This window comes from Somniosus microcephalus, chromosome 6 (genome assembly GCF_052327205.1).
Source record: "Somniosus microcephalus isolate GS21.2 chromosome 6, FLI_Smic_1.0, whole genome shotgun sequence".
Classification (NCBI taxonomy): domain Eukaryota; kingdom Metazoa; phylum Chordata; class Chondrichthyes; order Squaliformes; family Somniosidae; genus Somniosus; species Somniosus microcephalus.
In genome coordinates, this window is record NC_140992.1 from 176,117,954 (window position 1) to 176,139,821 (window position 21,868).

The following is a 21,868-nucleotide window of genomic DNA, read 5'->3' on the forward strand; positions in this document are numbered from 1 at the left end:
ATTTGAAATCACAAGCTTTCGGAGCGCTGCTCCTTCATCAGGTGAAGTGGAGAAATGCATAAAGACACAGCTTATATAGTCAGAGAATCATGTCAGATGTTTACAGGTAATGTTTCTAACTGCCATTTATCACACCTTGGCAGAGAGATAATCACAGCAATCAAAGGTGTGAATGGTGTCCAAACAGGTCAACCGGGATCTTGGGTTCATGTCACGCTACATGTAACCCCACCTGACGCAGGGTCATCCAGACTCGAGTCGATATTGGCTTGTTCTCTCTACACAGATGCGGCCAGACCTGCTGTGATTTCCAGCAAAAAAAATGTTTGTCTGTTTTTTTGTTTTTCATACAGACCCCAGCATCTGCAATATTTGACCCCTTGTGACCCCACCTCATTGTTCTTTGATGTAATGTTTTCCTGACTGACCTGTTTGGACACCATTCACACCTTTGATTGCTGTGATTATCTCTCTGCCGAGGTGTGATAAATGGCAGTTGGAAACATTACCTGCAAACATCTGACATGATTCTCTGACTGTATAAACTGTGTCTTTATGCATTTCTCCACTTCACCTGACAAAGGAGCAGCGCTCCGAAAGCTTGTGATTTCAAATAAAGCTGTTGGACTATAACCTGGTGTTGTGTGATTTCTTACATTTGTCCACCCCAGTCCAACTCCGGCATCTCCACACCATGCTTATTTTTAGGTCACTGTTTGAAGCAGATGGCTGTGAGCTGACAGCATCCTGCTGCACATGGCCCAGGTGGTGTTGAGGTGTGTGTGTGTGGGGAGAAGGATAGTCCAACGCAGGCGCAAAGCCTGTTTGATTTCGCCTCTGGACTACAATCCCCGGCGTGCCCTGCGCTGGCGCATGCCCAGTGGCGGGCGGGGGGGGGGCGGAAGAGTGTCCCGGAATGCACGTGATCAGGTTTGCCAGCGTTTGTGCCGGCCCGCGAGCTGGAGCGCTGCCTTAAAGGAGCCGCAGCACAGCAGACAGTGGCAGCAGCAACAGGAGCGGCAACACTGTCCAGCAACAGGCAGAGTAAGTGAATCACTGTGTAAAGGAGCATTGCAAGTTAATTAACAACTTTTCTTTTCCCAAATGACACTTTCTTTTGGAATAATGACAATTCCACCCGCCTTTTGTGGGAAGTAACACCTTTTGATTTGGTTTGCAATCTCTTTAGGTAAAATTATAGCGCGATTTTATAAATTAGCAGTCAAGACTTTAACTTGCATGCCAGAGTACTATCAAACCAGATCCCGACATAGAGAAACAGGGCAGTTTGCATTCGGACTGGACAGGATTTGTTGAGAAAGTGCATTAGTTCTGTCTCCAATATGCTTCTTTTGGGGGGGGGGGGGGTACTCATTATTGCTGCGGTTATCATATCAGCCTGCGCTGTTTAAAAAAACAAATATTAACTTCTGTGCACCTGATTACACTTTGGAAAATATTGCAACAAATATAGTTTAATTTTCATTTTATGTGTTGTTATAGACGCGACCTTCTAATTTAGCAATCCAACTGTCACTGTGGTCTGCTAACATTATTTTCAATTAAGAATTTCCTACTTAATGTTGCAATAAAACACAATTTAAGTAAAGCTTAATGAACGATGCGCTGTTATTTTTTGCATCAAGTGGATTCTAGTGCAATAATTAAATGCAATACAGTTTAATATAAAATGGAATTACAGTATGCTGTTACTATGAAAGGGAACCAGTTGTTACTCAGCAGTATTGGAATGTTTACTTTATCTTTAGTGTCATTTTCATTTGAATTTCTCAGCCCCACCCTGATCTGAGGTGTGCGTTCAATTTCCATGATAGTAATAGTAATTTGGCACTGATTTTAGAAAGTGCTGAGGGAGTTTATCGGATCTTGTATTAAACTGCCGCAGGGTGGCAGTGTTGTGCCTTCAGGCGAAGGCTTAGACTCTCCTGTGGCGTTGCTCACAGCTCTGTTGCACCAGTCAACCCACAGAATGTACTGTACACTGAATGTAGGGAAGTGTTTGTTTGGATAGCCCATTCCTAATTGGTGTTCAGCTAGATACGCCACTTGCACTGCACAGGCCTCTTGTGGGTGAAGCGTGGCCTCACGCCCAGGCACTGAGCCTCAATCAGCCATGAAATGTGATGTCGTCTTTGTATTCTGACTCTGCTAACCTATATGTTTTGGAACACCATGTATATTGACTATTTACTGCTCGCCGTGTAATAAGAACTGGCCTAATCATAGAATCATAACGGCACAGAAGGAGGCCATTCAACCCATTGAGTCCATGCCGGCTCTCGGTAGAGCAATCCAGTCAGTCCTATTCCCCCGCTCTATCACAGTAGCCCTGCAAGTTTATTTCCCTCAAGTGCCTATCCAGTCTCCCCTTGAAAACATCGAGTGTCTCCACTTCCGTCAGCAGCGAGTTCCAGAACCTCACCACTCGCTGCGTAAAAAAGTTTTTCCTCACATCCCCCCCCCCTGTATCTTTTGCCCAAAACCTTAAATCTGTGTCCCCTAGTCCTTGTACCATCAACTAGCGGGAACAGCCTTTCCCCATCTAGCCTATCCAAACCCGTCATAACCTTGTACACCTTTATCAAATCACCCCTCAACCTCCTTTGCTCTAATGAAAACAAATCCAGCTTCTCCAACCTGTCCTTGTAACTAAGATCCCCCATCCCCGGAACCATTCTGGTAAATTTCAATTGCACCCTCTCAAGGGCCTTCACATCCTTCCTAAAGTGTGGTGACCAGAACTGGATGCAATACTCCAGTTTTGGCCTAACCAGCATTTTATAAAAGTTCAGCATAATTTCTCTACTTTTGTACTTTAATACCTCTATTTATGAAGCCCAAGATCCCATATGCTTTGCTAACCACTCTCTCAATGTGTCCAGCCACCTTCAGGGACCTATGCACATTAACTCCCAGGTCCCTCTGTCCCTACACAGTCTTTAAAACTGTGCCATTAAGTGTATATTGCCTCTCCCTGTTCTGCCACTTGTCTGCCCATTCTGCTAGCCTTTCTATGTCCTGTTGCAGTCGATTGGTATCATTGTCACTGTTTGCAACACCCCCAAGTTTGGTGTCATTGGCAAATTTAGAAATTCTATTCTGTATTCCAATATCCAGATCATTTATTTATATATATCAAAAAAAGCAGTTGCCCCAGCACTGACCCTAGGGGAACACCACTGTCTACCATCCTCCAGTCTGAAAAACAGCCATTTACCACAACTCGCTGTTTTCTGACCTTAAGCCAATTCCTTATCCAAGCTACCACTGACCCACCTATTTCATGAACCTCAATTTTGTTAACCAGCCTTCTATGTGGTACTTTGTCAAACGCCTTCCTAAAATCCATGTAGACAACATCCATTGCATTCCCTTCATCAATCCTCCGTTAATTCATCAAAAAATTCCATTAGATTAGTCACACACGATCTTGCCTTTTACAAATCTGTGTTGTCTCTCCTTAATTAGCTTAAACCTCTCCAAGTGTCCGTTAATTTTTTCCTTGATTATTGTTTCTAAAACTTTACCCACCACTGATGTTAAACTGACCGGCCTGTAGTTACTAGGCTTGTCCTTACACCCTTTCTTGAACAATGGTGTCACATTTGCCACTTTCCAATCCTCAGGCACCTCCCCCACATCTAGGGTAGATTGGAAAATTATGGCAAGCCCTGCCGCTATCTCCTCCCCCAATTCCCATAGCAACCTGGAATGCAAGCCATCTGGACCAGGCGACTTATCCACTCTAAGCATACCCAGACTTTCTAGTACGTCCTGTCTATCAATTTTCACCCCTTCCATTGCTTTTACCTTTTCCACTTCTACCGATATTTTGTCAGCATCCACCTCCTTAGTAAACACTGATACAAAGTACTCATTGGCCCAGAAATTCATGTCGGGGGCTTCCCGCGGGTGCAAGCCCCCGACCTACACTTACCTAGCTCGCCGGCAGTTGAAGCCTGGCCCTGCGTGGATTTCCTGTCTGTGGCCCGTTCCAGCTCCCGGCGCGCTGTGCTTGCGTGACCCAGCGGCGTACTTAGTGCGATGCGTCGGCTGGGATCACGTGAGCACTGGGCAACCAATCGGAGGAGGGAAAAGTCCATTCATGAGTTTGACAGAAGACCTGTCAAACTCATGAAAACTCCGGGCGCCCAAAACAAAACCTTGAAATAAATTTTTAAAAAACATCACACTATTTAAATCAACTATAAATAACCATTTTAAACAATAATTAAAATTTTTGAAAAATAATTTTATAAAAAATCGGAGCTAAAAATACACTTACCTTACTGTAAAGTATTTAAAAATAATAAGCCTGTGGAAAAAATGTTCTAATTTTAATTAATTGACCACTTACCTTTTAAAATGAAGTCCTTACGTCTGCTTTTTTAATGTGTAAAAAGTGGAGGCCTTCACGCACGGGCAAACCTGTCAAAAAAAAGGAAGTTCAACGTGCACGCGCTGCCTCATACGTCGCACGCGTTTCACCTCTTAACCCCTGCTTTCAGGGGACCGGAAGTGCCGTTTTCCCACGCATGCGCTGTGCATGCAAGACACCGGCACTTCCATCGGGTCCACGCGTGAGTACTCCGTGCTTACTCACGTGTTGGGACCCAAATTACTGGGTCATTGAGTATTCTAGCCTTGCCCTGCGCCTCTAAGCATATATAACCTTCTTTGTCCCTAATGGACCCCACCCTGCCTCTTACTACCCACTTACTGTTTACATGCCGCTAGAAGATTTTTGGGTTCCCTTTTTATGTTAACCGCCATTCTACTCTCATATTCTTTCTTAGCCAATCTTATTTTCATCTTCACTTCCCCTCTCAACTTATTGTATTTGGCCTGGTTCTCCCTTGAAGAATTCACCTGACCTGCATTATACACCCTCCTTTTTTTTGTTTCATCATCTTCTCTATCTCCCTCGTCATCCAAGGAGCCCTTGCTTTGGTTCCCATACCCTTCCCTCTTGTTGGAATGTACCTAGCCTGTACTTGGAACATCATCTCCTTAAAGATCACCCATTGTTCAGTTACAGTTTTTCCTGTCAGTCTTAGGATCTAGCTGGTTCCATTTTACCCTGGCTAGATCCTTTCGCATTCCATTGAAGTTAGCCCTATTCAACTTTAGAAGTTCCACTCCTAGATTGTTCCTTGCTCCTCTCCATTGCTAATCTAAATCTTATAATATGGTGATCACTCGTACCCAAGTGTTCTCCCACAGACACTTGGTCGACCTGGCCCACCTCATTTCCCAGCACCAGATCCAGCAATGCCTCCTTCCTAGTTAATCTGCAACTAAGTTACAACACAGTGATAAAGATCGAAAGTGTAAACTTGAGACTATTCTAGATTTCTGAAAAATAACTTTTTGATTTTTTAAAAATAAGGAAATAAACTTTGTCTCTTAACTATACCCCCTTGAAAGTTAATGTTGGATTAAGTAGCTTTTCCCTTACATGGTTTAGTCAGTGGCAACCTTGGCTCAGGTGTGCAACTCTTGCCATCTGAGTCAGACGGTTGTGGGGTCAAGCCCCACGCCAGTGACAGGGGAGATGTTCTGACCAGCATTTATTCTTCAACCAATGTCGCTGAAACAGATTATCTGGTCATTTATCTCATTGCTGTTTGTGGGATCTTGCTGTGCGCAAATTGGCTGCTGCATTTCCCTACATAACCGTGACTACACTTCAAAAGTACTTCATTGGCTGCGACATCCTGAAGCCATGAAAGGTGCTTGTATAAATACTTATCAAGAATTGTAATTTTATTTAAACGTAAGGGTAATTTCCTAATTTCACTCAACCTATGGTTCCTTTAAATTGATTCTTTTCTAGCAGTTGGGGAAGTGTTAATAAATAGGACTTTTTGATATAATATCCAATGTTAGATGTTTCACTTCAGCATTCAGTGATGAATTTTGTGTTGGGTTCTGCTTTCCAGATTTAATCTAGAGTATCGAATGTTCTCCAGAAGTAGAGATGAGCGGTTCAGTTTTTCCTGCAAAATTTTATTGGCTGCAATTGTATATCTCCATCATTTTTATTGACAAAATTCACCCTGAAAGTATAATTCTGTGTGTGACTTAAGGTGAGACTGGTTCCAGAATATCACGTAGACTGAGAAATTCTTGCTTTAAGAACCTACCTCTTTGACCAAGCTTTTGGTCACCTGCCCTAATTTCTTCTTATGTGGCTCGGTGTCAAATTTTTTGTCTTAAAATACTCCTGTGCAGCGCTTTGGGACGTTTTACTACGTTAAAGGCGCTATATAAGTTGTTGTTGTTGATAGAAACTGCCAGCCCAGTGTTCAGGTTGTGAGGCTTCAGAAGGTGGGAGAGTAGCTCTTGATGGGGGAAGTGCTTTGTTGGGGCGGGGGAGGCAGCCTAGATTTAGGTCGGATTTCTGAATTCCGCAGAATGAACTAAAAGGTGTTATGGGTTTGTGGTGGGGGAGAAATTGAAAACCTTGGAAAAATGGGACTCTCCAGATCTATTCTTGGGACAAGTAGCACGGTAGAGTCATGAGTGCAAGGGAGGTTGGGCAACTGAGGCTGCTAAATTTAGAATCTGGGAATTATGGGATGTTTCATTGGTGATAGCCGATGGGCGAACAACCTGCTTACCAAGCATCATAAAGAGATAAATTACCAAACGTTCTTGCCTTTCATTATCATGAAAGAATGAATTCCATTTCTGTAGCACCTTTCATGACCTCGGGACATACCAAAGCACTTTACAGCCAATGAAGTACTTTTTGAAGTGTAGTCACTGTTGTAATGTAGGAAACGCAGTAGCCAATTTGTGCGCAGCAAGGTCTCACAAACAGCAAAATGATAATGACCAGATAATCTGTTTTAGTGATGTTGGTTGAGGGATACATATTATCCAGGTACTGGGGTGAACTCCCCTGCTCTTCTTCAAATAGTGCCATTGGATCTTTTACATCCTCTCATCTGAAAGACAGCCCCTCCAACAGTGCAGCACACCCTCAGTGCAGCACTCGAGTGTAAGCCTGGATTTTGTGCTCAAGTTTCTGGAGTGGGACTTGAACCCACAACCTTCTGACTCAGAGGGGAGAGTGCTTCCAACTGAGCCACGGCTGACACCTGTTTGGCAATTGTAATGTATGTAATGTGTATATATACCTTTAAGGGAGAGAACTACTTTTTACAGCTCCTGTATACTGTAGTACCGGCAGTGACCACACCTGTATATAAACCCTGAGTAGTGATCTGTACAGTTAGTTCTAGAGTAACCCTCATTCAGTAAACACCTGTTGATCGTTCCCTGCAGTCTGTTGTGATTATTGAAGGACACAACATTAAGATACACGGATATAACATTGGCGACGACGCGGATTCGAACCTACCTGCAACTCTGCATCACCTCCCAGGGATTCGCTCCTGGAGAACAGTGGAAGGAGGTCGAGTCCAGAAGCACGGGCGTCGACCACGGGCAACCGCCCAGTCATCCAGCGGAGATTTGAGCATCGCAGGGGAGGCTGTCGAGAGCCAGGCTTGGCTTTCCAGTCATGGTGGTCCAGCGAAACAGGCTGGCAACAGGTACTGCGCAGACCCTTCCCAGACAGCGGCGGCTAGAGCCCGACCAAGCGGCACAGAAAAAGGCCGAGCAGCGTTGACTGGGGAGAGAGAGAGAGAGGGCAGAGCGCACAGGGCGCAGCCGGTGTTCAGGACCGAGCGGCGTCAACGGGGAGAGAGACGAGAGAGAGCAGAGCGCAGCCGGTGTTCAAGGGCCGAGCAGCGTCAATGGGGGAGAGAGGCGCGCAGGAAAACACGAGGCGCTGCCATTGCCATGAGGACCGCAGAGAACGGCATTGGCAGCAGCGCACGAAACCCACAGGGCATCGCCATTTGCCACGAGGACCACCGAGAGCGGCGTTGGCAGCAGCGCGGGAGACGCCATTTTAAGCCGCAGCGGGGAAGAAAGGAAAGCGCGGGAGACGCCATTTTAAGCCGCAGCGGGGAAGAAAGGAAAGCGTGGGAGACACCATTTTAAGCCAGTCTAACCACACCCAAAAATGCCGAAGAGTGGCAGTATCACAGCGTTCGACAATGAAGTCGAAGATTGGACGACATATGTCGAACGCATAGAAGTATACTGCAAGGCGAATGAAGTGCCAGATGACAAGAAGGCGCTGGTATTGTTGAATTCAATGGGTGCAAAAACGTATGGCTTACTACGAAACCTAGTAACCCCAGAGAAGCCAGTAGAAAAGGATTTTGAAAACATAGTGTCAATCCTACAGGACCACTTAAACCCCACACCGCTGCTGATAGCAGAAAGATTTAAGTTTCACAAAAGGAACCAGCATAAAGATGAAAGTAATGCTGAGTATTTAACGGAACTGCGCAAGCTATCGAAACACTGCCAGTTTGGAACGGGACTAGCAGATACTTTAAGGGACAAGTTTGTGTGTGGGCTTCAAAGTGAAGGAACCCAGAAACGGCTTCTATCAGAAAAGGATCTTACGCTGGACAAGGCTTTCAGCATTGCAGTATCACAGGAAGCAGCAGCACGGGGCACTGCAGAGATACAACGGAGGCCGCAAGAATATGGCACAAATGAAATGTCATACGGAACAGTGAAGTGCTATCGCTGCGGCAGAACAACACACGACCATAATGATTGCTGGTTCAAGGACAAAGTGTGCAGACAGTGTGGAAAAGTAGGACACATAGCAAGAGTCTGCAGGTCGGGAAAGAAAACCAGCAGCAAGAAATCTCCACAGGAGAAGTACAAGAAGGTACATAAGGTGACGGAGAGTAGTTCAGACGAACAAAAGAGTGATACAGACTCCGGAAGCAAGGAGCTGGGTTGTCTGAAACTACATAATGTGATCAAAACGGAGGATCACCAAACTATCTGGGTCACGCTCAAGATAGCAGGAGTCCAAGTGAAAATGGAATTGGACACATGATCAGTCCTAGCAGTCATAAACAGAAGGGACTACAAGCGGCTATTCTCACATATACCCTTGAGAGATACAAAGATTGTCTTGAAGACGTACACGGGGCAAAAAGTCTACCCCAAAGGAAAAATAAGGGTGAACGTTATATATAACGGCAAGCAAACACCAAAAATGGACCTATATGTATTGCCAGATGGAAGACCACCACTACTATGACGTGAATGGATCCGGAAGATACAGCTAGATTGGCATTCCATACAAGCACTGACTGTAGATGCCAAAAAGGATGACGACGTCACACCTGGACGACTGTCAAAAATGCTAACTGATGCACAAGAAGTGTTCCAGCAGGGACTCTGAATACTAAAAGGCATAACAGCGATGGTCAAAATAGAGGAAAATGCAAGCCCAAAGTTTTTTAAGGCCAGACCGGTACCTTATGCGATCCGCCCAGCCGTCGAAGCAGAGCTGGAAGGTTTGGAATGTTCAGGAGTACTGTCCAAAGTGGACTGGAGCGAGTGGGCTACACCCATCGTTCCTGTAATGAAGAGGTCGTTGATTAATACGCCTGGGGAACCAAAGAAGGTTCGCATCTGTGGGGACTTTAAGCTGACAGTGAACCCAGTCCTTCACACTGTACAATATCCGCTTCCGCGGATTGAAGATATTTTCGCCTCGCTATCTGGAGGGAAACGCTTCACTAAGATTGATCTGGCCCAGGCGTACCTGCAAATGGAGGTAGAAGAAGCCTCGAAACAATACCCCACGATTGTTATGTATTGTGTGTGTTCTATTGTGTGTTCTCCTCCCACCTGTGGTGGCACTGTCACAGGAGATAAATGGTTGGGTGTTCTCTGTTAAGTTTAGCTCTCTTTGTTCGGAACTGTCCAGAACTTCCTTTCCTTCCAATAAAGCACTTCATGTTTGAATCTCTGCGTTCTGAGTCCTAAATTGTGTCTAGGTAGAAAGGTACCGACACAACAAGTGGTGACGAGGAGCGGACGAATCTGCGTACGTTACGGGTGCAGTGAGTAAACATAAAATTTAATTTGAAACGTGAGATGGCTACTATATTAGGAAACATCGGTGATTTTGATGAAAATGTGGAGCAATGGAGCGCATATACGGAAAGTTTTGACTATTTTGTATTGGCGAATGCGGTGGCAAATGAAAAGGGCGTGCCTACCTTTTTGAGTGTAATCGGGCCGAAGACATTCAATTTACTTTGCAGCCTCGTGCAGCCAGATCAGCCAGGAACTAAAACATATAAGCAACTAGTGGAAATTCTTGGAGCACATTTTTCACCAAAACCTCTGGTTATTGCTGAGAGATTTAGATTTCATAAACGGAATCAAGAGGAGGGGGAATCAGTGACAATGTTTATTGCTGCTTTAAAAAGGTTGTCAGAGCACTGCCAGTTCAAGGAGGTGCTGAATGACACCATTAGAGACAGACTTGTGTGTGGTCTGCAAAATGCAGCCACACAGAAGCGCCTTCTTACTAAGGACAACCTTACTCTTGAAAAGGCCATTGAAGTTAGTGTCTCCATGGAGATGGCGGAAAAGGATGCTCACCAGTTGCGTTCAACAGGGAGAGTTCACAAGGTGTCGTCTGAGCCTAAAGGTGCGCGGAACGGCACATGTTACCGTTGTGGGAAAACGGGCCATCACGCTAATGACTGCTGGTGTACGAAGCTGGAATGCTGAAATTGTGGCAAAAAGGGTCACATTGAACGCGCCTGTAGAGGTAAAAAAAGAACAGACAGAGCTGGGAAGCATGGAAGCAAAATGTCTGTATTTAGACAAGTGGAGGGAGCACCTGTCACTGCAGTTCAGGTGCGAAGGTACACCCGCAACGATCCAGTCCTGTCTGAGGTAATGGACGATGTCATTCGAGAGAGAGCTATAGGAGATTCTCCTAGTTTGAAACCTTACGTTTCAAAAAGAAATGAGCTCTCCGTCCAGGCAGGTTGTCTTCTTTGGGGACGCCATGTCATCATTCCGCCACCTCTGAGGGAACCTAATACTGCAACAACTTCATACAGGCCACAGTGGGATGGTTCGGATGAAAGAAATGGCAAGTAGCTACTTCTGGTGGCCAGGTCTCGATGGGAATATTGAGGAGAAAGCCAAAACATGTTCCCCATGTCAAAGGGTCCGGAATGTTCCACAGCTGGCAACCCTACACCCCTGGGATTGGCCTGCAGAAGTGTGGCAGTGAGTACATGTGGACTTCGCCGGTCCTTTTCGAAGAGAAGATGTTTATGGTGGTTGTGGACGCTCGTAGCAAGTGGCCGGAGGTCGCTGTGATGAGGTCTACCATGGTAGAGAAAACAATTGAGAAACTTGGTGAGATGTTCAGCCGTTATGGCTCACCGGAACAACTCGTAAGTGACAACGGTCCACAATTTGTATCACAGGAGTTTGCAACCTTCCTGCATGTGAATGGTGTCCAACACATCAGGTCTGCGCCCTATCATCCCTCTACTAACGGCCAGGCAGAAAGGTTTGTGCAAACTTTGAAGCATGCCTTGAAGGCATCGCAAGGTCAGGGCTCAATCCACCAACGTCTGAACAGCTTCCTGTTGTCCTACAGGAACGAGCCGCATGCCACAACCAAAACTTCCCCCGCTTTGCTTATGATGAAGAGGCAGTTGCGGACAAGTTTTGACTTACTCAAACCTCCAAGGGCAGAACAGGTTGTCCGTTGTCAACAACAAGCTCAAGTTGAAAAGAGAGAGAAAAGAGCCAAGGAGAGACGGTTTCACCCTGGAGAGCACGTCCTAGCTCGAAACTACAACACTGGACCGAAATGGGTTCCTGCTACGGTGATCGCGCAGATGGGCCCTGTGTCTTACACGGTTGAGACTGCTGAGGACGTCGTCTGGAGAAGACACACAGATCAACTGTTGCTAGGAGCAGAGACAGCCACAGAGGCTCCAACGGCTGGTTGGCCTGAACTGTTTCAGGATGATACCGCAAACCAGCATCCTTTGCCACAGTGCTCTTTTCCAACACAGGAAGTCAAAGAGACTGTTCCACCTCTGCAAACTCCTGACTTTCGACTGACACAGGCACCTTCTCCATCCAGGCCTGTGTCAATGCCTACTGCTGTGGAAGCCAGCGATGTTCAGCCGTTATGGTTGGGTGTTCTCTGTTAAGTTTAGCTCTCTTTGTTCGGAACTCTCCAGAACTTCCTTTCCTTCCAATAAAGCACTTCATGTTTGAATCTCTGAGTTCTGAGTCCTAAATTGTGTCTAGGTAGAAAGGTACCGACACAACAACGATCAACACTCATAAAGGTCTCTACCAATACAACCGGCTGGTGTTCGGGGTAGCATCAGCTCCGGCTATTTGGCAAAGGGCAATGGAACAAGTCCTGCAAGGGATTCCAGTGACCCAGTGTTATTTGGACGACATCCTGGTCACGGGCGAAAATGACAGTGATCACCTCGCCAACCTGGAGCAGGTGCTCACTAGATTGAAGGAATATGGGCTCCGAGCTAATCGCCACAAATGCGAGTTTTTCCAGAAGCAGATCTCGTATTGTGGCCACGTTATTGATAAAGAGGGGTTACATAAGTCCCCTGAAAAGATTGAGGCAGTAGTCCAGGCTCCAGCACCGGAAAATGTGTCACAACTGAGGTCATTCCTCGGGCTGGTGAACTACTACCATAAGTTCTTGCCGAATTTGTCTACCGTACTACACCCACTGAACACCCTACTGCAAACGGGGGTACCATGGAAGTGGAGTGACGAATGTAAACGAGCTTTCCAGAAGAGCAAAGCATTGATCACATCAAAAGAGGTGTTGGCTCATTTCAACCCAGCACTACCAATTCGGTTGGCGTGTGATGCATCACCCTATGGCATTGGAGCGGTGCTGTCGCACAAATTCCCGGACGGCTCGGAGAGGCCAGTAGCCTTTGCGTCTTGGTCACTAACCTCAGCCGAGCGTAACTACGCCCAGATTGACAGGGAGGCCCTCAGCCTAGTGTGGGGAGTGAAAAAGTTTAATCACTATCTGCACGGGCAGAAGTTCACCTTGCTGACTGACCACCAACCACTTGTCTGCATCTTTAATCCAAAGAAGGGCGTTCCGGTGATGACTGCGCAACGGCTACAAAGATGGTCCCTTTTTCTAGGGGCGCACCAATATGAAATCGAGTATAAGGGCACGAAACAGCATGGAAACGCTGATGGGCTATCACGCCTGCCACTGCCTACTGCGGAGGAAGCACCAGCAGTGGACCCTGTCGAAATATTTCATTCGACTATAATTGAATGCTTGCCAGTAACTAACACTGGTATAGAGAAGGAGACCCGAAATGACCCGACACTGTCTCGGGTATATGATTTGACGGTGAAGGGATGGCCAGCACATGGCGACTCACTGTTGCCAGCATTCTCATCCAGAAGAGAACAGCTGTCAGTATGCCAGGGGACCTTGATGTGTGGATCCCGAGTGGTAATTCCACCCAAGTTAAGGGAGAGAGTGCTCAATGAGCTTCACGAAGGTCATCTGGGAGGGGTGAAAATGAAAAGCCTTGCTAGGGCTTGTGTGGTGGCCGGGGATCGATCAGCAAATCGAGGACCTGACAAAGAGCTGCTCAGGATGCCAGAAGGTCCAAAATGCACCACCACATGCCCCTCTACACCCATGGGAGTGGCCCTCATCTCCATGGCAACGGGTGCATATTGATTTTGCTGGTCCATTCATGGACTTAATGTTTTTAATAGCCGTGGATGCGCACTCGAAATGGCCTGAGGTGATCAAAATGTCCTCCACCACCACGGAGAAAACTATTGCAGTCCTACGGACCATTTTTGCCAGGAACGGCTTGCCAGAGCAGATTTGCTCTGATAACGGACCACAGTTTGTGTCCGAAGAGTTTCGAAGATTTATGAAAAGGAATGGGGTAAGGCATTACACATCCGCCCCGTATCATCCAGCCACAAATGGATTGGCTGAGAGGTTCGTACAAACCTTTAAAAAGGCAGTAAAGGCCATGTGCGATGACGACATTCCACTGCAGCATAAGGTGGACAATTTCCTGTTAGCCTACAGAAATGCGACACATGCAGTCACCAACCAGGCCCCGGCCATGATGTTCTCTAACCGAAGGTTGAGATCTCGTCTGGATTTGCTCAGACCAAATGTACGAAGAGATGTTGAGAGTAAGCAATTCCAGCACATCAATGAGAAGCCGACAAGGAGCTTCAATGTAGGGCAACCAGTCTTGGCCCGCGGCTACCGAACAGAGAAATGGCAACCAGGAACGATATGCACACGGCAGGGGCCACTAATGTACACAGTGGATGTTGGAGAGAACATTTGTGAGACGCCATGCTGACCAGATCCTAGAGTCACAGGAACGAGTCAACCCCATGTCTCGGCCATACGTACCTGGTGAGGAACCCGACGTACAGGTCGCATCTACCTCAGAAACAATAGCATTGGAAGCTGATGAATCAATTGACGACAGGGTGCTAGAATCGCCTCCGCACCAAGAGCGAGACACTCGAGAAAGGCGTTATCCAGAAAGAATCAGGAAGCCTCCCCAGAGACTGAATATATGAATGGACTATTTTCATATAACATTGTATATTAAAAATGTTAATTGTTAAATGAGTATTATGGTACTGTTAATCTAAAAGGGGAGGAATTGTAATGTGTGTATATATACCTTAAGGGAGAGAACTACTTTTTACAGCTCCTGTATACTGTAGTACCGGCAGTGACCACACCTGTATATAAACCCTGAGTAGTGCTCTGTATTGTTAGTTCTAGAGTAACCCTCATTCAGTAAACACCTGTTGAATCGTTCCCTGCAGTCTGTTGTGATTATTGAAGGACACAACATTAAGATACACGGATATAACAGCAATGAGTCTGTGATTTCACTTCTTAATGATTTATAATAATTCTAGAATGGAGCTGCCACAAATTGAACCAGTTTCTGTTTGTATCTTGTGGGATTTTTTTTTTCTCCTCATCTGATTTTAGCCTGAATGCACCATTTTGGGGAGAAGGGGCCTACACACGGTTGTTAGAAGCAGTCACTGGGCCTGGAGCTCAGTAGAAGAGTAAACTGGGAATGCCGCCACTCATACTGCCACCAGCCCAAACCTTTGGCACTGTCAGATGGCATTACTTGGGGGAGAGGCACCAATCTGGTTCATGAAACAAAGCGCCACTGCCAGTGACCGTGTGAGAGCGGAGCGGAATGGGAAAGAGAGAGAGAAAGGGAATGAAAGAGGGTGGGGGAGGAAATGAAACACCACTTGGCTCAGTGGTAGCACTTTGGCCTCTGAGTTATAAGGTTGTGGGTTCAAGTCCCACTCCAGAGACATAATCCAGGCTAATGCTCCAGTGCAGTGCTGAGGGAGTGCTGCACTGTCGGAGGTGCCATCTTTTGGATGAGATGTTAAACCGAGGCCCCGTCTGCTCTCTGGTGGATGCAAAATCCCACGGCACTAACTGAAGAAGAGCAGGGCATTCTCCCCGGTGCCCTGACCAACATCACTAAACAGCTTGACCAGTCATTTGTCTCATTGCTGGTTTCCGTGGGATCAGTGGGGTTCACATCTAAAGGCTCAATGCGCTGGTGCTGCATTCCTGTTTGTGTTTTTAAAATAAACATGTCGACACCTAGCCTTGAAACAGCGGAATGAAGTATGAGCTTGTTGAGCCTTCTTGTGTGGGCATCAACCATTGGAAGCTATACCCGTACAGTATAGACTGCAAAATAAAACCGGTTTACCCCTCCAGATGTCGCAATCCCCTTATTTAATCTGATCATATATGCATCTCCATGAACAGGTAACACTAATAACGTTTATCAACTGACTCCAAGGGAATGGAGATCAGTTCGCTGGTCACTTTAACCCCCCAGTTTTCTTCCCCTCTCCCATGAAGGTGTTGACTCTCTCACTTGAGTAAGGTTCAAGGAATCATAGAATGATACAGCACAAGAGGAAGTCACTCGGCCCAACGTACCCGTGTCAGCTGTTTGAAAGAACTATCCAACTAGTCCCATGCCCCTGTAAATTTTGCCCCATCAAGTATTTTTCCAATTCCCTTTTGGAAAGTTGCTATTGAATCTGCTTCCGCCACCCTTTCAGGCAGTGCATTCCAGGTCATCATAACCTGCTGTGTTTGTTTTTTAAAAACAAGTTTGCTCATGTTACCTGGTTCTTTTGCCAATCACCTTAAATCTGTGTCCTCCGGTTACCGACCCTTCTGCCACTGTTCATGATTTTGAACACCTCTATTAAATCTCCCCTTAACATTTTCTGCTCTAAGGAGAACAATCCCAGCTTCTCCAGATAACTGAAGTCCCTCATCCCTGGTACCATTCTCGTAAATCTCCTCTGCACCCTCTCCAAGGCCTTGACATTCTTCCTAAAGTGTGGTGCCCAGAATTGGCCACAGTACTCCAGCGGAGGCCTAACCAGTATTTTATAAAGGTTTAGCATACTTTCCTTGCTTTTGTAGTCTATGCCTCTATTAATAAAACCAAAGATCCCGTATGCCTTTTTAACAGCCTTCTCAACTTGTCCTGCCACCTTCAAAGATGTGTCTACATACACCCCCAGATCTCATTGTTCCGACACCCCATTTAAAATTGTACCACTTAGTTCATATTGCCTCTCCTCATTCTTCCAACTGAAATGTATCACTTCACACTTCTCTGCGTTGAATTTCATCTGCCATGTGTCTGCCCATTTCACCAGTCTGGCTGTGTCCTCCTGAAGTCTGTTATTATCCTTCTCCTTGTTTACTACATCTCTGAGTGTTGTGTTATCTGCAAACTTTGACATTTTGCCCTGTACACCCAAGTTCAGGTCATTAATGTTCATCAAAAAGAGCAGTGGTCCTAATAACGACCCCTGAAGTCGCTACTGCCTCCTCCTTTACTGCTACATTGGCAGCATCCTCTTCTCCAGTGGAAAAGTACTCATTTAGTACCTCAGCCATGCCCTCTGCCTCCACAAGATGATCTCTTTTGGTCCCTAATCATCTCCACCCTTTCTTTGACTACCCTTTTACTATTAGTATGTCTATAAAAGACTTTTGGGTTCACGTTTATGTTAGCCGTTAATCTGTTCTCATACTCTCTCAATTTTCCCCCCTTCGTCCCTTTTTTGGATCTACTCTGTGCTTTCTATATTCAGCTTGGTTCTCTGCTGTATTATGAACCATACAATTGTCAAAAGCCTCCTTTTTCTGATTCATTTGAATCTCTATCATTAGTAATCCAGGGAGCGCTAGCTTTGGAAGCCCTTCCTTTCCCCCTCGTGGGCATGTGTCTGCTCTGTACCTGAACCATCTCCTCTTTCAAGGCCTCTTCATTTTATTTTTTGATGCCCCTGTGATTTTGATCTTGGGTGTTGCTCGCAGCAATGTCCTGGAGATTAATTTTCAATGCCTGGAGGGTTGGCAACCCTATTCCAAAGCGATCCATGTGTTTTTCAACCATGAGTTTCTCTTTCCTGTGTGCAAATGGACATTAGTTTGTTCAATATTAATTCTGATGAAATCTCGCTGTCTGTGTCACGCACATGGTGACTTTTTTTTGGTAGCTGGCTGTCATTTTTAAATGCTAGGCCCCAGGTCTATACTTAATATAATAACAAGTCTGTACAAGTAACCCAGAGAGATCACAACTACCTGTGCTTCAAGATTTACCAACTTGTTAATAGAACAGACACTGCTGTGAGGTATCGGGGCTGTGGACACCTGATACTTTGGAACGATGCACTGCTGCAGTCTGGTGCTTTTTCTCTGATAACTTTGGCATGTTGTATTACAGGGATTATGTCCTCCTTGTTTCTATATTACATAACAGGGACATTTGAGTTGCAGCTGGTTCAGACTGAAGTTATACTGCACATGGTGCGGCCTCAAGCCAGTGAGAGAGGGCCTTCGACAGTGTATCTGATACCTCAGGGCTCTAGTGAATTGGATAATCCTCCTGAGCTAAAGCACAGACCCAAAACAACTTCACACCAACACACAAGGATTTTTTTGACTAATCCTCCCGTGAAGTGCCTTGGGATGTTTATCTACATTAACGGTATTCTAGAAATGCAAGTTGTTATTGGAGGGCAGCCAAGTTACAATTCCCTTTGTATCTGGCTATCCTGAAACTCTAGTATTGCCAGTATTCCAGCATCACTGTATGTATTAATCAGCATTCCGTGCCCCCTCTCAGTATGGGCCTTCTATATTTATGTAGAATGGCATAAAAATGACAACATGGAAATGGGCCATTTGGTTCAACCTTTTGGTGTTTACCCTAGGCTGACACTGCAATGCAGTACAGAGGGAGTGCTGCACTGTTGGAGGAGCTGTCTTTCAGATGAGATGTTAAACTGAGGCCCTGTCTACCCTCTCAGGTGGACATAAATGGATCCCACGGCACTATTTGAAGAGCAGGCAAGTTCTCCCCGGTGTCCTGGGCAATATTTATCTCTCAACCTATGTTACATCGTTATATTATTACATCGTTAAATGGAACTACTTGTTACATCGTTATATGGAACTACTTTGGTTAGTGTATTTATATTGCTATGTGGCACACTGTGACAGGCAGTGCGCAGTGCAAGGTCGGACATCTTGTATCACTCCGCACCATGCGGCAGCAACATCATAAAAGCAAGAATACAACTGAGTAAAAGTCGTAAACTAAAAATGAGTTAAAAGTGTCTGTATTACATTGTGGCGGAGCCACCAAAGGACAGAGCGGTTGTACATAATTCCTTTAACAGCAATATAGTTACTGTCTGTGCCTGTACCTTTAATTACACTGTTTGACTGTACAATGTCTAGTTACCTTTACAGCACGGTTTCAACGTGATGACGTCATGCCGTTAGTCACGTGATGCCCCAATGGCGGGAAGAACGTCATGACGTCATGACGTCAGTCTTCTGACCAGAGGATCAGTCCTCATGGAGCCCTCAAGGAGAGTAGACCTGTTATTGATGTGTTCTAGCAGTTTCCAGTTTAAATTCGTTTGGTTTCATTAAAGTTCATTAATTTAATTACCTGAGTCGAACTCAGTCTTTTTGATAGGAACCTCTGTTCCTACATTGGTGACCCCGACTTCTACGAACGATTTTCGTGGAAGATTCGACATGGACACGAACGCCGTCACGCTGAAACTGCCACAGTTCTGGGAGCAACAACCAGACGCCTGGTTCATCCAGGCTGAAGCCCAGTTCACCATTCGGAACATCATCGCGGATCAGACCCGTTATTATTACGTGGTCTCCGCCCTCGACAGTGCAACTGCATCACGGATCATCAGCCTCATCGGTAGTCCTCCTACTGACAGCAAGTATGATGCAATTAAGGCGCGGTTGCTTCAGGTTTTCGGGCTATCAAAGTCGGAGCGTGCTCGCCGGCTCATCACGCTGCCCGGCCTCGGGGACTCCAAAACCGTCCGAGCTCATGAGCCAAATGCTCACGCTCTTGGATGCTGAACCGGAATGTTTCCTCTTCCGGGAGCTTTTCCTCTATCAACTGCCTGAACAGGTCCAGGCTGCCCTAGCCAGCTTCGACATTACTGACTGCGCCAAGCTTGCGGCCGAAGCCGATAAGATTTTCACGGTTACCCAGCAGTGCTGCGCGGCCACGAGGCGCCCACCCCACACAGACGCGGCCCCGGCTTCTCCTATAGCGGGCTGGTGCTCCTACCACACCCGTTTTGGCGCGAAAGCACGATGCTGCTGTTCCCCTTGCAGTTTTTCGCCCCCAAAAAAAACAGGAAGGCGCAGGCGGCGTCCGTGGCGACGGATGACCAAGTCTAACGGGCGTTCCGCGGTGGCGATGGCCATCAGTTCTACGGGGAAACTCCTCTATATCACTGATTCCCTCTTGGGCCGCCATTTCCTTTGTGACACCGGGGCGCAGTGTAGCATTCTACCTGCGTCGAAGCTCGACATGCAGACTGGGAACCTCGGTTTTTTCCTCGTAGCAGCTAATGGCGCAGCTATTCGAACGTTCCGAAAGCGGCGGGTTGAAGTCTGTTTCGGTGGTCAGCGCTTCTTTTGGGAATTCGTTATGGTTACAGCCTCACAGGCTATCCTAGGGGCAGATTTTCTGTGTGCCAACAGCCTATTAGTCGCTGTCCGGCACCGCCGGCTGATCAACGCGGCCACCTTCCACTCGATTCCGTGCTTCCACGGTACCTCCGTGGCGAGCTCCATTGCCTGTGCTTTCCCTCCTCCAGATGACTTCACGCGGCTCCTCGGGGAGTTTCCGGAGCTGACAAGGCCCACCTTCTCCTCTTCGGCGACGAAACATGGTGTTGAACATCACATCACCACTACTGGCTCCCCGGTTTATGCGCGGGCTAGAAGGCTCGAACCCGGCAAGCTCGCAGCCGCGAAGGCGGAGTTCACCACAATGGAGCGGCTCAGGATCATTAGGCGATCGAAGAGTCCCTGGTCCTCGCCTCTCCACATCGTGCCGAAACCAGGCGGTGGCTGGCGGCCATGCGGTGACTACTGACGCCTCAACGACACCACCACTCCGGATCGGTTCCCGATCCCGCATATCCAGGACTTCTCGGCCCACTTGGCGGGAAATTCTATCTTCTCTAAAGTCGACCTCGTCCGTGGATATCACCAGGTTCCAGTGCACCCACAAGACGTCCCGAAAACCGCAGTCATCACCCCTTTTGGCCTCTTTGAGTTCCTGCGGATGCCGTTTGGCTTAAAGAACGCAGCACAGGCGTTCCAGCGTTTAATGGACTCCGTTCTTCGAGACCTGCGTTTCCTTTTCGTCTACCTTGACGACCTACTCATCGCCAGTGCCAGCAAGGAGGAGCACATCTCCCATTTGCGTTCCCTCTTTACGCGCCTCAGCCAACATGGTTTAATCATCAACCTGGCCAAGTGCCAGTTCAGCCTGCAACAAATCGACTTCCTGGGACATCGCATAACATCGGACGGCACCGTCCCTTTGTCGACGAAGGTTGAGGCGGTTACTTCTTTCCCGCGGCCGTCGACAGTCAAGGCCTTGCAGGAGTTCCTGGGGATGGTCAACTTCTACCACCGTTTCGTCCCCAAGGCGGCTCAACTCATGCAACCTTTGTTCGGGGCCCTCAAGGGCAAGTCCGGTAAAGATCCAATCAGCTGGACAGCTGAAATTATCCAGGCATTTGGCGACACCAAGAACGCTTTGGCCAACGCAACCATGCTGGCGCACCCACTTCCAGGTGCTACTATCGCCCTTACCACCGACGCGTCAGACTATGCCATCGGTGCAGTGCAAGAACAGTGGGTCAACGGCACGTGGCAACCGCTGGCGTTTTTCAGCCGTCAATTACGAAGGAATGGAAAAAAAGTACAGCACCTTCGATAGGGAGCTACTGGCCCTTTTTCTCGCCATTCGCCATTTCCGGTTTTTAATGGAGGGGCGTCCCTTCACGGCTTTTGTCGACCACAAACCCCTTATGTTCGACATGGCCAAGACCGCCGAACCGTGCTCCGCTCGTCAACAACGTCACTTGACGTTCATTTCCGAATTTACCACGGACATTCAACATGTGTCTGGTAAGGACAACCTGGTGGCAGATTGCCTCTCCCGTGCGATGGTCCAAGCGGTGCACCTGGGAATCGACTACGCCCTCATGGCGGCAGATCAGGTTTCGGACTCAGGTCCAATCATATAGAACCGTTCCCTCTAGCTTCCAAGCGACCGACGTTGTCTTCCAGGCCGCAGGTGCCACGCTCCTTTGTGACGTTTCCATAGGAGTCCCTCGTCCCATCGTGCCAGTCGCATGGCGCCGGAAGGTTTTTGATGCCATACACGGGTTGTCGCACCCAGGGATGAAGGCTTCGCAACGGCTTATGTCAGCCAAGTTCGTCTGGAAAGGTATGCACATTGATGTCCGTGACTGGGCTAAT

At 47.1% G+C, this 21,868-nt stretch overlaps 1 protein-coding gene across 3 annotated transcripts in view; it reads left to right on the forward strand.

Annotated features, from left to right (window-relative positions):
* The first annotated feature begins 942 nt into the window (after positions 1 to 942).
* Positions 943 to 21,868, forward strand: part of il34 (interleukin 34) — a 490,136-nt gene continuing 469,210 nt past the window's right edge. For all 3 annotated transcript variants that reach the window (XM_085990974.1, XM_085990976.1, XM_085990975.1), the window contains exon 1: positions 943 to 1,044. The gene's annotated coding sequence lies outside the window, so the exon portion shown is untranslated. The remainder of the gene's footprint in view (positions 1,045 to 21,868) is intronic.